Genomic DNA, 16542 nt, shown 5'->3' on the forward strand with positions numbered 1-16542 from the left:
AACCTTTTCTTACAAACACAGACCTAGCGAATGGCGCGTCCCTGCCTGGAGCCAGGTGCGCCATGACCAGACTCCTCACCAAACCAGACACTTATCTTACTGACAGTGATGGCTGCTCTGCTTCTAGCTAGATGGCATCACCATAGCCTGGCATCAACACAGCTCACTGTCTCATGGCTCTTGTACGCTTTCCATCTCACAACGGGGGTTGGCTCTTACCCTTGACACTAAGCACAACACAAGAGGGAAAAACAAAAGTTATCATCGGAATCTGCAATGTTGTGTCAGGTTTCAGAGGAACAGCCGTGTTAGTCTGTATTCGCAAAAAGAAAAGGAGTACTTGTGGCACCTTAGAGACTAACCAATTTATTTGAGCATGAGCTTTCGTGAGCTACAGCTCACTTCATCAGATGTTTACCGTGGAAACTGCAGCAGACTTTATATACACACAGAGAATATGAAACAATACCTCCTCCCACCCCACTGTCCTGCTGGTAATAGCTTATCTAAAGTGATCAACAGGTGGGCCATTTCCAGCACAAATCCAGGTTCTCTCACCCTCCACCCCCCCACACAAATTCACTCTCCTGCTGGTGCTAGCCCATCCAAAGTGACAACTCTTTACATAATCAAGTCGGGCTATTTCCTGCATAGATCCAGGTTTTCTCACATCCTCCCCACCCCCATACACACACAAACTCACTCTCCTGCTGGTAATAGCTCATCTAAACTGACCACTCTCCAAGTTTAAATCCAAGTTAAACCAGAACATTGGGGGGGGGGGGGAGGAAAAAACAAGAGGAAACAGGCTACCTTGCATAATGACTTAGCCACTCCCAGTCTCTATTTAAGCCTAAATTAATAGTATCCAATTTGCAAATGAATTCCAATTCAGCAGTTTCTCGCTGGAGTCTGGATTTGAAGTTTTTTTGCTTTAAGATAGCGACCTTCATGTCTGTGATTGCGTGACCAGAGAGATTGAAGTGTTCTCTGACTGGTTTATGAATGTTATAATTCTTGACATCTGATTTGTGTCCATTTATTCTTTTACGTAGAGACTGTCCAGTTTGACCAATGTACATGGCAGAGGGGCATTGCTGGCACATGATGGCATATATCACATTGGTGGATGTGCAGATGAATGAGCCTCTGATAGTGTGGCTGATGTTATTCGGCCCTGTGATGGTGTCCCCTGAATAGATATGTGGGCACAATTGGCAACGGGCTTTGTTGCAAGGGTAAGTTCCTGGGTTAGTGGTTCTGTTGTGTGGTATGTGGTTGTTGGTGAGTATTTGCTTCAGGTTGCGGGGCTGTCTGTAGGCAAGGACTGGCCTGTCTCCCAAGACTTGTGAGAGTGTTGGGTCATCCTTTAGGATAGGTTGTAGATCCTTAATAATGCGTTGGAGGGGTTTTAGTTGGGGGCTGAAGGTGACCGCTAGTGGCGTTCTGTTATTTTCTTTGTTAGGCCTGTCCTGTAGTAGGTAACTTCTGGGAACTCTTCTGGCTCTATCAATCTGTTTCTTTACTTCTGCAGGTGGGTATTGTAATTGTAAGAAAGCTTGACAGAGATCTTGTAGGTGTTTGTCTCTGTCTGAGGGGTTGGAGCAAATGCGGTTGTATCGCAGAGCTTGGCTGTAGACGATGGATCGTGTGGTGTGGTCAGGGTGAAAGCTGGAGGCATGCAGGTAGGAATAGCAGTCAGTAGGTTTCCGGTATAGGGTGGTGTTTATGTGGCCATTGTTTATTAGCACTGTAGTGTCCAGGAAGTGGATCTCTTGTGTGGACTGGACCAGGCTGAGGTTGGTGGTGGGATGGAAATTGTTGAAATCATGGTGGAATTCCTCAAGGGCTTCTTTTCCATGGGTCCAGATGATGAAGATGTCATCAATATAGCGCAAGTAGAGTAGGGGCGTTAGGGGACGAGAGCTGAGGAAGCGTTGTTCTAAATCAGCCATAAAAATGTTGGCATACTGTGGGGCCATGCGGGTACCCATAGCAGTGCCGCTGATCTGAAGGTATACATTGTCCCCAAATGTGAAATAGTTATGGGTAAGGACAAAGTCACAAAGTTCAGCCACCAGGTTGTGTCAGTTGTTGTGTCAGTTCTTCTTCTCCCTGTCCCATTATACCTTCACAGATACAATTAAAAAGCACACAACACACACTCAAACTGTGGAATTGCTGGCCAGAGAATGCTGTGAAAGCCAAGACTATAATAGGGTTCAAAAAAGAACTAGGTAAATTCATGGAGGATAGGTCCATCAATGGCTATTAGTCAGGATGGGCAGTGATGGTGTTCCTAGCCTCTGTTTGCCAGAAGCTGGGAATGGTGACACAGGATGGATCACTTCTCGATTACCTGTTCTATTCATTCCCTCTGAAGCACCTGGTATTAGCCAGTCGGAAGACAAGATAGTGGGCTAGATGGACCTTTGGTCTGACCCCGTATTGCCATTCTTACGTAAACCCCCACCTACTCACAAAATAGGAAAATTCTCCTCCCACACCCAGAACAAGGAGGAAAACTTTTATGAGAAACCAAGCCTCACCTAAAGGGAAGCAGCTGTCTGTACTCAGGCTCTACCATGCATTTATCTAAGCCCTGGTCTACATTGGGGCGTGGGGGGGGAGATCGACCTAAGATATGCAACTTCAGCTACAAGAATAGCGTAGCTGAAGTCGACGTATCTTAGGTCAACTTACCTCAGCGTCTTCACGACATGGGGTTGACTGCCACCGCTCCTCCGTCGACTCTGCTTGCACCTCTCGCCATCGATTTATCGCATCTAGACTAAAATTGACCCCGATAGATTGATCACTACCCGCTGATCTGGCAGGTAGTGTAGACATACCCTTAGGCTTCAGCCATGCTGCTAAAAGTCGTGAAGTGTAGCCGCTGTTTGTTGTCTCTCCTGCCAACAAAAAACTCCCACTCCCAACGAGCGGCATTTGCATTGTGAGCAGGAGAGCACTCCTGCCAACAATGTGTGGTTCACACTGGTACTTGTAGTGGCAAAACTTTTGTCTTTCGGGGGGGGGGGGGGGGGCGCTAACACCTCTGAAAGACAAAAGTTTTGTCCTTCAATGCCAGCATAGACATACCCTTACAGGCAACTCAGCCTGCAGCTGCCCTGGAACAACAGTAACACCAGGTGGAAGGGCGGGGTTATGCACAGAGGATTTTCCCCATAGAGCAACAGTGACACTGGGTGACCATGGAATAATCCACAAAACATTTCCCTCATGGAGAAACAGAGACACAGGATGGCCACATGGGTTAATGCACACAGCATTTATCTCATGGAGCAACAGTGACACTAGGTGGCTAATCCAGATAATGCACAAAGCATTTCCTTCATGGAAAAAGAAAAGGAGTACCTGTGGCACCTTAGAGACTAACCAATTTATTTGAGCATAAGCTTTCGTGAGCCACAGCTCATTTCATCGGATGGAGCAACTGTGGATTACCCTGAGTGACCACCCACTGTCACTGTTGCTCTATGAGGGAAATGCTGTGTGCATTACCTAGAGTGGCCACCTGGCGTCACTAAAATATTTCCCGCATGGAACAAGAGTGAAACCAGGTGGCCAATCCAGGTAATGCACAAACCATTTCCCTCATCAAGGTAGAGAGGCAACGAGGGGCCACTTGGGTTAATGCACAACGCACTTCCCCCATGGAGCAACAGTGACACTGGGTGGCCAGTTGCACAAATGCACAAAGCATTTCCCTTATGGAACAACAGTGACAATCATAGAATATCAGGGTTGGAAGGGACCTCAGGAGGTCATCTAGTCCAACCCCCTGCTCAAAGCAGGACCAATCCCCAACTAAATCATCCCAGCCAGGGCTTTGTCAAGCCCGACCTTAAAAACCTTTAAGGAAGGAGATTCCACCACCTCCCTAGGTAACGCATTCAAGTGTTTCACCACCCTCCTAGTGAAAAAGTTTTTCCTAATATCCAACCTAAACCTCTCCCACTGCAACTTGAGACCATTACTCCTCGTTCTGTCATCCGCTACCACTGAGAACAGTCTAGATCCATCCTCTTTGGAACCCCTTTTCAGGTAGTTGAAAGCAGCTTTCAAATCCCCCCTCATTCTTCTCTTCCACAGACTAAACAATCCCAGTTCCCTCAGCCTCTCCTCAAAACTCATGCGTTCCAGTCCCCTAATCATTTTTGTTGCCCTCCGCTGGACTCTTTCCAATTTTTCCACATCCTTCTTGTAGTGTGGGGCCCAAAACTGGACACAGTACTCCAGATGAGGCCTCACCCATGTTGAATAGAGGGGAACGATCACGTCCCTCGATCTGCTGGCAATGCCCCCACCTATACATGCCAAAATGCCATTGGCCTTCTTGGCAACAACGGCACACTGTTGACTCATATCCAGCTTCTCGTCCACTGTAAACCTTAGGTCCTTTTCTGCAGAACTGCTGCCTAGCCATTCGGTCCCTAGTCTGTAGCGGGTGCATGGGATTCTTCCTTCCTAAGTGCAGGACTCTGCACTTGTCCTTGTTGAACCTCATCAGATTTCTTTTGGCCCAGTCCTCTAATTTGTTTAGGGCCCTCTGTATCCTATCCCTACCCTTCAGTGTATCTACCTCTCCTCCCAGTTTAGTGTCATCTGCAAACTTGCTGAGGGTGCAATCCACACCATCCTCCAGATCATTTATGAAGATATTGAACAAAACCGGCCCGAGGACCGACCCTTGGGGCACTCCGCTTGATACCGGCTGCCAACTAGACATGGAGCCGTTGATCGCTACCCGTTGAGCCCGACGATCTAGTCAGCTTTCTATCGACCTTCTAATCCATTCATCCAGCCCATACTTCTTCAACTTGCTGGCAAGAATACTGTGGGAGACCGTAACAAAAGCTTTGCTAAAGTCAGGGAACAACACGTCCACTGCTTTCCCCGCATCCACAGAGCCAGTTACCTCGTCATAGAAGGCAATTAGATTAGTCAGGCATGACTTGCCCTTGGTGAATCCATGCTGACTGTTCCTGATCACTTTCCTATCCTTTAAGTGCTTCAGAACTGATTCCTTGAGGATCTGCTCCATGATTTTTCCAGAGACTGAGGTGAGGCTAACTGGCCTGTAGTTCCCAGGATCCTCCTTCTTTCCTTTTTTAAAGATGGGCACTACATTAGCCTTTTTCCAATCGTCCAGGATCTCCCCAGATCACCGTGAGTTTTCAAAGATAATGGCCAATGGCTCTGGAATCACATCCGCCAACTCCTTTAGCACTCTCGGATGCAGCGCATCTGGCCCCATGGACTTGTGCTCGTCCAGCTTTTCTAAATAGTCCCAAACCACTTCTTTCTCCACAGAGGGCTGGTCACCTCGTCCCCATGCTATGCTGCCCAGTGCAGCAGTCTGGGAGCTGACCTTGTTCGTGAAGACAGAGGCAAAAAAAGCATTGAGTACATTAGCTTTTTCCACATCCTCTGTCACTAGGTTGCCTCCCTCATTCAGTAAGGGGCCCACACTTTCCTTGACTTTCTTCTTGTTGCCAACATACCTGAAGAAACCCTTCTTGTTGCTCTTAACATCTCTTGCTAACTGCAACTCCAGGTGTGATTTGACCTTCCGGATTTCACTCCTGCATGCCCGAGCAATATCTTTATACTCTTCCCTGGTCATTTGTCCAATCTTCCACTTCTTGTAAGCTTCTTTTTTGTGTTTAAGATCAGCAAGGATTTCACTGTTAAGCCAAGCTGGTCGCCTGCCATATTTACTATTCTTTCTACGCATCGGGATGGTTTGTCCCTGTAACCTCAATAAGGATTCTTTAAAATACAGCCAGCTCTCCTGGACTCCTTTCCCCCTCATGTTATTCTCCCAGGGGATCCTGCCCATCAGTTCCCTGAGGGAGTCAAAGTCTGCTTTTCTGAAGTCCAGGGTCCGTATTCTGCTGCTCTCCTTTCTTCCTTGTGTCAGGATCCTGAACTTGACCATCTGATGGTCACTGCCTCCCAAGTTCCCATCCACTTTTGCTTCCCCTACTAATTCTTCCTGGTTTTTGAGCAGCAGGTCAAGAAGAGCTCTGCCCCTAGTTGGTTCCTCCAGCACTTGCACCAGGAAATTGTCCCGTACACTTCCTGGATTTTCTGTGCACTGCTGTATTGCTCTCCCAGCAGATATCAGGGTGATTGAAATCTCCCATGAGAACCAGGGCCTGCGATCTAGTAGCTTCTGCGAGCTGCCAGAAGAAAGCCTCGTCCACCTCATCCCCCTGGTCCGGTGGTCTATAGCAGACTCCCACCACGACATCACCCTTGTTGCTCACGCTTCTAAACTTAATTAGAGACTCTCAGGTTTTTCTGCCGTTTCATACTGGAGCTCTGAGCAGTCATACTGCTCTCTTACATACAATGCAAGTCCCCCACGTTTTCTGCCCTGCCTGTCCTTCCTGAACAGTTTATATCCTTCCATGACAGTACTCTAGTCATGTGAGTTATCCCACCAAGGGGCAGCCTCTTGGGAGAATGCACAAAGCATTTCCCTAATGGAACAACAGTGACACTGGGTGGCCACTTGGGGGAATGCTCAAAGCATTTCCCACATTGAGCAAGACTGACACTGGGTGGTCACTCGGGGTAATGCACAGAGGATTTCCTTCATGGAACAACTGTACATTACTTGAACAAAAAAATTTCAGAAACAGACTTCAAAGAGAAACAGCAGAACTAAAATTCATTTGCAAATTTAACACCATTAATTTGGGCTTGAGTAGGGACTGGCTGGCTCACTACAAAACCAGCTTTGCCTCTCCTGGAATTGACACCTCCTAATCAATTATTGGGAGTGGACTACATCCACCCTGATCGAATTGGCCATCAACACCGGTTCTCCACTTGTGAGGTAACTCCCTTCTCTTCATGTGTCAGTATATAATGCCTGCATCTGTAATTTTCACTCCATGCATCTGAAGAAGTGGTTTTTTACCCACGAAAGCTTATGCCCAAATAAATCTGTTCATCTTTAAGATACAACTGGACTCTGTTGTTTTTGTGGATACAGACTAACACGGCTACCCCCTGATACTTGATACCCAGTATCACTGTTCCTCCATGAGGGAAATGCTGTGTGCATTACCCCGAGTGGCCATTTGGTATCACGAAGAATTTTCCTCATGGAGCAAGATTGACACTGGGGTGGCCACTTGGGTTAATGCAGGAAGTATTTCCCTCATGGAAGAACAGTGACACCAGGTGGCCAGTTGGGGTAATGCACAAACCATTTTCCTTATGAAGGGACAGTGAAAATGTGTGGCCACTCTGAGTCATGCACAAAGCATTTCCCTCAGAGCAACGGTGACCTGTCAGAGTAATGCACAAAGCGTTTCTCCCACAGCATTACAATGACATCTGCTGGCCAGTTGGGGTAACGTACAGAGAGAGCCCTTGAGTAGCAGCGAGCACAGGGGTTAGGACTCAGGAGCCTGAGCTGGAGCAAGTCAGTCCAGAGTGCTGCGCATAGCCCTGGACCCTCCACATGCCCTGGGTGATGCAATCTGGTGAGTGGAGACACAGGCCGAGGGCTACTCTCAGACCCCTGCTCACATCCTCTACTGAATATGGCCTGCTTCAGAAAGGAGGACTAGACTGGCATGACCAGTGATGTAGAAGGAAGACACCTGAGGACTAAGCATCTCTTGTTACAGTCAAGTTGCTCTCCACGAAGTTACCGGACTTCAGGAAGATTCCATAGCACCTGACAACTCCTTGGGAGGCCACAAAGGATTCCCCCATGCTTATCGTGCCCCAGTTAGATGCAGAAGTCTTTTCTCAGGAGCCCACCCTGTGACGGGTTTGACCCCCATTCTGGGATTCCACCTGATGTACTGGGATTTCACTGAGCCTGCCTGCTGCACTAGCCTGGCCTCCCTCTCCCTGTTTTGTTAACTTAGGCTCTCCAGCCTCTGACAGCGCACACACACACACACACACACGCTGTAGAATCACAGAGTCTGTCAACAGCTCTCTACGAGAAGACTCAGCTAGGAAATCACCCTCTGGAAAGTACACCCAAAATAATATTGTCTTGGGCCGTAGAGAAATCTATACAACATAAGCTCATAAATTCACCCCCTCCCTCAATGTGGAGGAAGACATGCAGAACTTTCCCCCCCCCCCCCCAGTTAGAAGTTGCACAAACTGGGTTTAATAAACTTGTTTTTGTTTATTATTAACTATAAGAGACAATTTTAAGTGATTATAAGGGATAGCAAACAGAAGAAGACAGATTACTAAGCAAATAAAACAAACATACATACTAAGCCTAAAATCTTAAAGAGACTGGATTCAAGAAGTAATTTCTCACCCTAAATGTTGTTTTTAGGCAAGTTGCAGGGTTTCTGTAGCTGAGATTTCCAGTTATTTCTCTTTACAGACCAGACTCCTGTCTTAGTCTGGACTCAGCCCTGGACTTTCCCCCTGCTCAGTTCCTTTGTCCCTTCAGGTACTTTTAGCAGTCTTTCTACTTGGACAGGAAGGCAATGGAGAAGAGACCTGTTTGCATTACTCCCCAGCCTTAAGTAAGATTTACATAAGGCGGGAATCTTTTGTTTCCCATTCTTGACCTCCCCCTCCTTTTAGTGGAAAATTACTAGAAGTCCAAGATAGTGTTTAGTACCAGGTGACAGGACCACCTGACCTAGTAGCATCACAGCTACATCCCAGGACGCATCTCAGGAAGGAGAGAGATTAGTGTCTTCAAAGTCTTATTGTTTCTTCCTAATGGCCTAGCAAGGCTGATGGCGTGTTGTCTGGTGGGAGTTTCCCAAGTATACACCCGGTTTTAATTGTTACATAGTCAATATTTCCAACTTTAGATACAGAAATGATACATGCATCCAAATTGGATAATCACGTGCAGTAAATTATAACCTTTCCAATGATACCTTAAAAGACTATCTTGCATAAAATATATCACTTATCTCACTGACAGTGGCGGCTGCTCCACTCCCAAATGTATGGCTCCTGCCTCATTTCAACAAGGCTCACAGTCTCCCTGCTCTCGCTCGCTTTCCATCGTATGAGTGGAGTAAACTCTGTCATTTGACTTCTTTCCCCTTGGTACCAAACCCAGTACAAGGGAGAAAAACAAAGAAGTTAGCATCTCAGTCGACAATGTGGCATAAGCTCTTCTTCTTGCATCTAACACACCCCAGGGCTCTGCCCTCAACCCCCCTCCCATTACACTACAAGTAGAAAGCACCCCGGCAATGACACCCGAAATAGTCACTCTGCACAGCAGATTCTGGTCAAACACACCAAACCTGTGGGGAAAATGCAGACATTGGGCTTGTTTTTTGCTTAATTGGCTTGAGAATTGCTTCTTGGCGAGTTTTGGGCTGCTGGCTTGTTGCTTGTTTACCTTGCAGCTTGTTACTTCTTTTTTTTAATCGGCTCCTGGCAAGCAGGGACAAGCAAGGGCACGGGGCAAGGAGAGGCAAAGTGGGGGAGAGAGTCAGGGGTGCACAGTGGGCCCACCACACTCCCAGACTGCACGTGGGGGGGATCTAGTCACAGAGTGTTCGGGTTCTTACGGATTACCTTGTTTTGAAATGGGATTAGCTTGATTTTTGGTTTATTGTGAAAGTCGGGGTGCTTATTTACCCCGTGAAAGATGGCAACTGTGAGTGCGATACCTTCCCCAGCCTTAAATACCAGAGAGCCCCGTATCCAATAAGCAAGCACACTGCCTGTGACGAAAACAACTACAGAGGATGAATTCCAATCGCTGACAGCTTACATACAGCCAGTTATGCGGGAGGCAGAAAGGGGAGGACTGTTCATGTCTCCTTAGAAGGATGCCCAAGCTGCTCAGCTACACCTCTGCACCTTCTCCTCTGGCTGGGCTCCTGGACAATTCCTCTGCAAGAGCAGCTGCAAAAGCCAAGCATTAGCCATCAGTACACAAAGCTCTACCGGTGCTTGAAATCTTGCCCTCATCCCTGCCTCCCTCTCCAAACCCATCTACACTGGCCCCACTCGATGACCGAGTCAACACCGACTGCCACGCATGATTTTCATCTGCTCCAACTTCTCCAGGGCTCCCGAGACCTCACCTGTAAGGATGCAAACCTTGTACCCCTGCCTGCGTCCTAAGAAGGGAGACAGCACAAGGAGAGGAGAGAGAGAGTTGGCCAACACACGAGAGTAGAGAGAAAGAAAGACAAAAACATGGGAGGAAGGCAAGCAACTCAACACCTGAAGTCATCCTCCTAGATGCAACATTCTGCTGCGGAGGACACACTGCTCCTGGCCAGAGAAATGAGCAGCCCCTGAAAATGGGGACCTTGTCTCCCTCATAACCACAGCTAGTCAGGAACATTTTCTTACAAACCCAGCCTTAGCTAAAGGAGCGTCCATACCTGGAACCATGTGGGCCATGAGTAGAGCAATCACCAAAACAGACACTTATCTCACAGAGTGGCAGCGGTTCTGCTCTCAGTTGGACGGCTTTTGGGTGGCATCAACAATACTCGCGGTCTTGTCACTGTCGCTCGCTTTCCATCGCATGAGGGCAGTAGACTCCGGCACGTGACTTCTTTTCCCTTGGGACTAAACCCAGCACAAGGGAGAAAAACAAATCAGTTACCATCTCAGTCGGCCACGTCTCGTTGGCCCTTCTTTTCCCCTCTCCTGCATGGGGGGGCTCCGCCTTCAACCCTCTTCCCATTACACCTTTAGCATTACAACCAAAAAGCACCCCTTGCAAAGGCACCCCACATAGTCACTCTGCACAGCAGACGTGGCCCCTCCTCAGCCTTAATACCACAGAGCCCTGTACTCAACAAGGAAGCACACGGCCTGTGAAGAGTACCACAGCGAGTACAGATGAGGAATTCCAAGCACTGACCACTCACTCACAGCCAGTTAAGCGGGAGGCAGAAAGCGGAGGACTGTTCACTTCTGCTTAGAACAATGTCCAAACTGCTCAGGTCCATCTCCGCCACTTTCTCCTCCAGCTAGGGCTCCTCAGCAATTCCTCTGCAAGAGCAGCAGCAGAAGCCATCGCTACACAAAGGTCTATTGGTGCCTGAAATCTTCCCCTCATTCCTGCCTCCCTCTTCCATTCCATCTACATTGGCCCCACCTGATGAACAGAGACCAAGTTAATACCGACAGTCACCGCTCCATTCTCGCACCCACTGCCCTGCATGATTTTCGTCCCCTCCCACTTCTTCATGGCTCCCAAGACACAGCCTGTGGGGATGCACACCTAACACGCCTCCCAGTATCCTATGAAGGGAGAAGGCACAAGGAAAGGTAAGGACAGAAAGGTAAGGGGGAGGGTGTGTGTTGGCCAACATATTAGAGAAGAGAGAGAGACAGAGAGAAAAAACATGGAAGGAAGGCAAGTGACTCACCACCTGGAGTCATCCTCCTGGATCGAACCTTCTGCTGCAGAGGACACACCACTCCTGGCCAGAGAAATGACCAGCCTCTGAAAATGGGGACCTTGTCTCCCTCGTAACCACAGCTAGTCAAGAACATTTTCTTACAAACCCAGCCCCAGCTAAAGGGGCGTCCCTACCAGGAGCGAGGTGGGCCGTGAGCAAAGCAATCACCAAAACAGACACTTTACTTCACCGAGGGTGGCGGCTGTTCCGCTCCCACTTGGATGACTTTTCCATGGCATCAACAACGCTCACAGTCTCGTCGCTCTCTTTCCATCGCATAAGGGCAGTAGACTCCGACGCTTGACTTCTTTTCCCTTGGGACTAAACCCAGCAGAAGAGGGAACAACAACAAAAATTAGCATCTCTGTCTGCAATGTCGCGTTGTCTCTTCATTCCATGTCTCCCGTATTCCAGGGCTCCGCCTTAACTCATCTCCCATTACTACTTTACAATTGCAACTGGAAGATACCCATTGTAAAGGCACCTAAAATAGTCACTTTGCTCAGGAGACTCTTGTCCCTTACCCAGCCTTAATCCCAGAGCCTCGTACCCAACAAAGAAGCACACGGCCTGTGAAGAAAACTACAGCGAGTACAGATGAGGAATTCAAAGCACTGACCTCTTACTCACAGCCAGTTATGCAGAAGGCAGAAACATGAGGACTGTTCATGTCTCCTTAGAAGGATGTCCAGGCTGCTCAGGTCCACTTCTGCCACCTTCTTTTCCGGCTAGGGCTTCTGGACTATTCCTCTGCAAACTAATAAAGCCAAGCAAGAACCATCACTACACAGAGCTCTAACGGTGAGTTTAATCTTGCCCTCATCCCTGCCTCCCTCTCCCATCCCATCTACATTGGCCCCACTCAATGTACATAGACCGAGTCAACATAGACAGTCACCGCTCCATTCTCACACCCACTGCCCTGCATGATTTTCATCCTCTCCTACTTCTTCATGGCTCCCAAGACCTAGCCTGTGGGGATGCACACCTAGCACGCCTGCCCATGTCCTATGAAGGGAAACGACACAAGGAGAGGAAAGGAGAGAGTCAGTTCATGGGGCTGATCGATGAACAAGTTCAGAAGGCAATTTGAGGTACGCGCATCAGTGGCTTAGTCATATGAATAACTGTCTATCATAGAATATCAGGGTTGAAAGGGACCTCAGGAGGTCATCCAGTCCAACCCCCTGCTCAAAGCAGGACCAATCCCCAACTAAATCATCCCAGCCAGGGCTTTGTCAAGCCTGACCTTAAAAACTTCTAAGGAAGGAGATTCCACCACCTCCCTAGGTAACACATTCCAGTGTTTCGCCACCCTTCTAGTGAAATAGTATTTCGTAATATCCAACCTAAACCTCCCCCACTGCAACTTCAGACCATTACTCCTCGTTCTGTCATCAGCTACCACTGAGAACAGTCTAGATCCATCCTCTTTGGAACCCCCTTTCAGGTAGTTGAAAGCAGCTATCAAATCCCCCCTCATTCTTCTCTTCTGCAGACTAAACATAGAATCATAGAATCATAGAATATCAGGGTTGGAAGGGACCCCTGAAGGTCATCTAGTCCAACCCCCTGCTCGAAGCAGGACCAATTCCCAGTTAAATCATCCCAGCCAGGGCTTTGTCAAGCCTGACCTTAAAAACCTCTAAGGAAGGAGATTCTACCACCTCCCTAGGTAACGCATTCCAGTGTTTCACCACCCTCTTAGTGAAAAAGTTTTTCCTAATATCCAATCTAAACCTCCCCCACTGCAACTTGAGACCATTGCTCCTCGTTCTGTCATCTGCTACCATTGAGAACAGTCTAGAGCCATCCTCTTTGGAACCCCCTTTCAGGTAGTTGAAAGCAGCTATCAAATCCCCCCTCATTCTTCTCTTCTGCAGGCTAAACAATCCCAGCTCCCTCAGCCTCTCCTCATAACTCATGCGTTCCAGTCCCCTAATCATTTTTGTTGCCCTTCGCTGGACTCTTTCCAATTTTTCCACATCCTTCTTGTAGTGTGGAGCCCAAAACTGGACACAGTACTCTAGATGAGGCCTCACCGATGTCCAATAGAGGGGAACCATCACGTCCCTCGATCTGCTCGCTATGCCCCTACATATACATCCCAAAATGCCATTGGCCTTCTTGGCAACAAGGGCACACTGCTGACTCATATCCAGCTTCTCGTCCACTGTCACCCCTAGGTCCTTTTCCGCAGAACTGCTGCCTAGCCATTCGGTCCCTAGTCTGTAGCGGTGCATGGGGTTCTTCCGTCCTAAGTGCAGAACTCTGCACTTGTCCTTGTTGAACCTCATCACATTTCTTTTGGCCCAATCCTCTAATTTGTCGAGGGCCCTCTGTATCCTATCCCTGCCCTCCAGCGTATCTACCTCTCCTCCCAGTTTAGTGTCATCTGCAAACTTGCTGAGAGTGCAATCCACACCATCCTCCAGATCATTTATGAAGATATTGAACAAAACCAGCCTGAGGACCGACCCTTGGGGCACTCCACTTGATACCGGCTGCCAACTAGACATGGAGCCATTGATCACTACCCGTTGAGGAAAAATGGGGGTGAGGGCTGCACTGTGGGGTAGAGGAGTGTAGGGTTCCCAAGGTGTACTGAAGCAATGTGGGATTCAGAAGCCCCAGAGAGGAAGGCAGGGGAGGGCAAACTTTTTGGCCTGAGGGCCACATTGGGTTTCCAAAATTGTATGGAGGGCTGGTTAGGGGAGGCTGTGTCTCCCCAAACAGCCAGGCGTGGCCCGGTCCCTGCCTCCTGTCCGACCCCCCACCTTCTTGCCCCCTGACGCCCGCCTCCCAGGACTCCTGCCCCATCCAACCCCCCCATCCCGTGACCACCCCTGAACCCCATCCAACCCTCCCGTCCCCTGAACCGCACACCCCTGACTGCCGCCTGCCGCCCTATCCAACACCCCTCCCATTCCTGACTTGCCCCCCAGGACCCCGATCCCCGACCCGACTGCCCCCTGCCGCCCCATCCAACCCCCCCCTCCTTCCTGACTGGCCCTCCAGGACCCCTGCCCCCATTCACCCCCCCCATTCCCCACCCCTGCCCCTGACCACCACCCCCAAATCCCCTGCCCTCTGTCGAGGCCCCCCCGCTCCCTGCCCCCTTACCGCACTGCCTGGAGCACCGGTGGCTGGTGGCACTACAGCTGCGTGGCCCAGAGCACCGGGTCAGGCCGCGGCTCTGCAACTGCTCTGCCTCTCCGCACAGTGTCACGCCGGCGGCGCGGCACACTGAGGCTGCAGGGAAGGGGCCGGGGACTAGCCTCCCAGGCCAGGAGCCAGGCAGGAGGGTCCCTTGGGCCCGATGTGGCTCACAGGCCGTAATTTGTCCACCTCTGGAGTAAGGGCAGGGTGGCCGGGGGTTGGAGGTCCCCAGGGTGGCTGGGAAGGGGAACCCGGCAGATTCGAGAGGGAACAGGAATTGGAGAGGGAAACCTGGCAGGCTGTGGATGGCGTGGTGGAGTGCGGAGCTGGGAAAGTGGGGCCCAGCAATGGAGAACTAGGTTGGAGGGGTTTGGGGTGTAGGGATGGGGTGTCATGGAGGATGTTGGGGTGCCCTGAGATGGGGAAGCAGATGGGGTGGATCAGGAGGGCCAAGGGAAAGTCCAGGTAAAGGGGGCAGCTTGAGGTGGGGTGAGCGGAGTGTTGGCAAGCCTGGGGATGCGGGAGCAGGTTGGAGGATGTGGAATGGGTCCTTGTGGGGAGCACTGAAGGAGATGCTGTGTGTATTACCTCGAGTGGCCACCTGGGGTCACTAAGCATTTCCCACATGGAGCAAGAGTGAAACCACGTGGCCAATCCAGGTAATGCACAAACCATTTCCCTCATCAAGGGACAGTGAAACCAGGTGGCCACTTGCTGTAGTGCACAAAGCATTTCCCGTATGGAGCAACAGTGACACTGGGTGGCCACTCCGGGGAATGCACAAAGCGTTTCCCTCATGTTGCAAGAGCGACACTGGGAGAGGCGAGTGAGGGAGTTGGCCAACACATTACAGGAGAGAGAGGGAGGGAGGCAGTAAAACATTGGAGGAAGGTAAGTCGTCCTACTAGATCCAACCTTCTGCTGCGGAGGACACACGACTCCTGGCCAGAGAAATGAGCAACCCCTGAAGTTGGGGACCTCGTCTCCCTCGTAACCACAGCTCGTCAGGATCCTTTTCTTACAAACCCAGCCCCAGTCAATGGGGCTTCCCTACCTGGAGCCAGACTGGTTTGGTGATTGCTCTGCTCACAGCCTGACACTTATCTCACAGAGTGGCGGCTGTTCCGCTCCCAGATGGACAGCTTTTGCCCGGCATCAACAATTCTTGCGCTCTTGTCGCTCTGGCTCCCTTCCCATCGCATGAGGGCAGTAGACTCTGATGCGTGACTTCTTCTCCCTAAACCCAGCACATGGGAAAAAACATCTAAGTTACCATCTTGGCAACTGGGGTTGGGGTGTAGGGATGGAGTGGCACCCTGTCACGGAGTCCCTGGGCGATGCTCTGGAACTGCTCCCCATGAAGCCAGGCAGGACTCTGGGGCAGTCGCCTTTCTGTGAGCAGCCTGTCTTCAGGACACACAGCTCACACAGCTTCCACCTTCCTGGGTCTGACCTCAGAGCATTGAGCATCCTCTGCCCCTCCGTGCGCTTCCCCCAGCGAGTCCGCTCAGGCGGGGTCCTGGGGAAGCCAGAGGGTCCTGCCCCCCAACTCCGCAGTCAGACGGGACTCTCAGCCAGCCAGTAAAACAGAAGGTTTATTAGATGACAGGAACATGGTCTAAAACAGAGCTTGCAGGTGCAGAGAACGGGACCCCTCAGCTGGGTCCATTTTGGGGGGCAGTGAGCCAGACAACCACGTCTGCACTTCACTCCATGTCCCAGCCAGCCCCAAACTGAAAACCCCCTCCAGCCCCTCCTCCCCTGGGCTTTGTTCCTTTCCCGGGCCAGGAGGTCACTGGATCCCTTTGTTCTCCAACCCTTCAGCTCTCACCTTGCAGGGGGGGAAGGGCCCAGGCCATCAGTTGCCAGGAAACAGGGTGTTGGCCATTCTCTGTGTCCAGACTCCTGCACACACCTGCCCTCTAAGGCTCTGCAATGATCATACACCCTTACTCCACCCCCT

Source organism: Caretta caretta, chromosome 28 (assembly GCF_965140235.1).
Source record: "Caretta caretta isolate rCarCar2 chromosome 28, rCarCar1.hap1, whole genome shotgun sequence".
In the NCBI taxonomy this organism is placed as follows: domain Eukaryota; kingdom Metazoa; phylum Chordata; order Testudines; family Cheloniidae; genus Caretta; species Caretta caretta.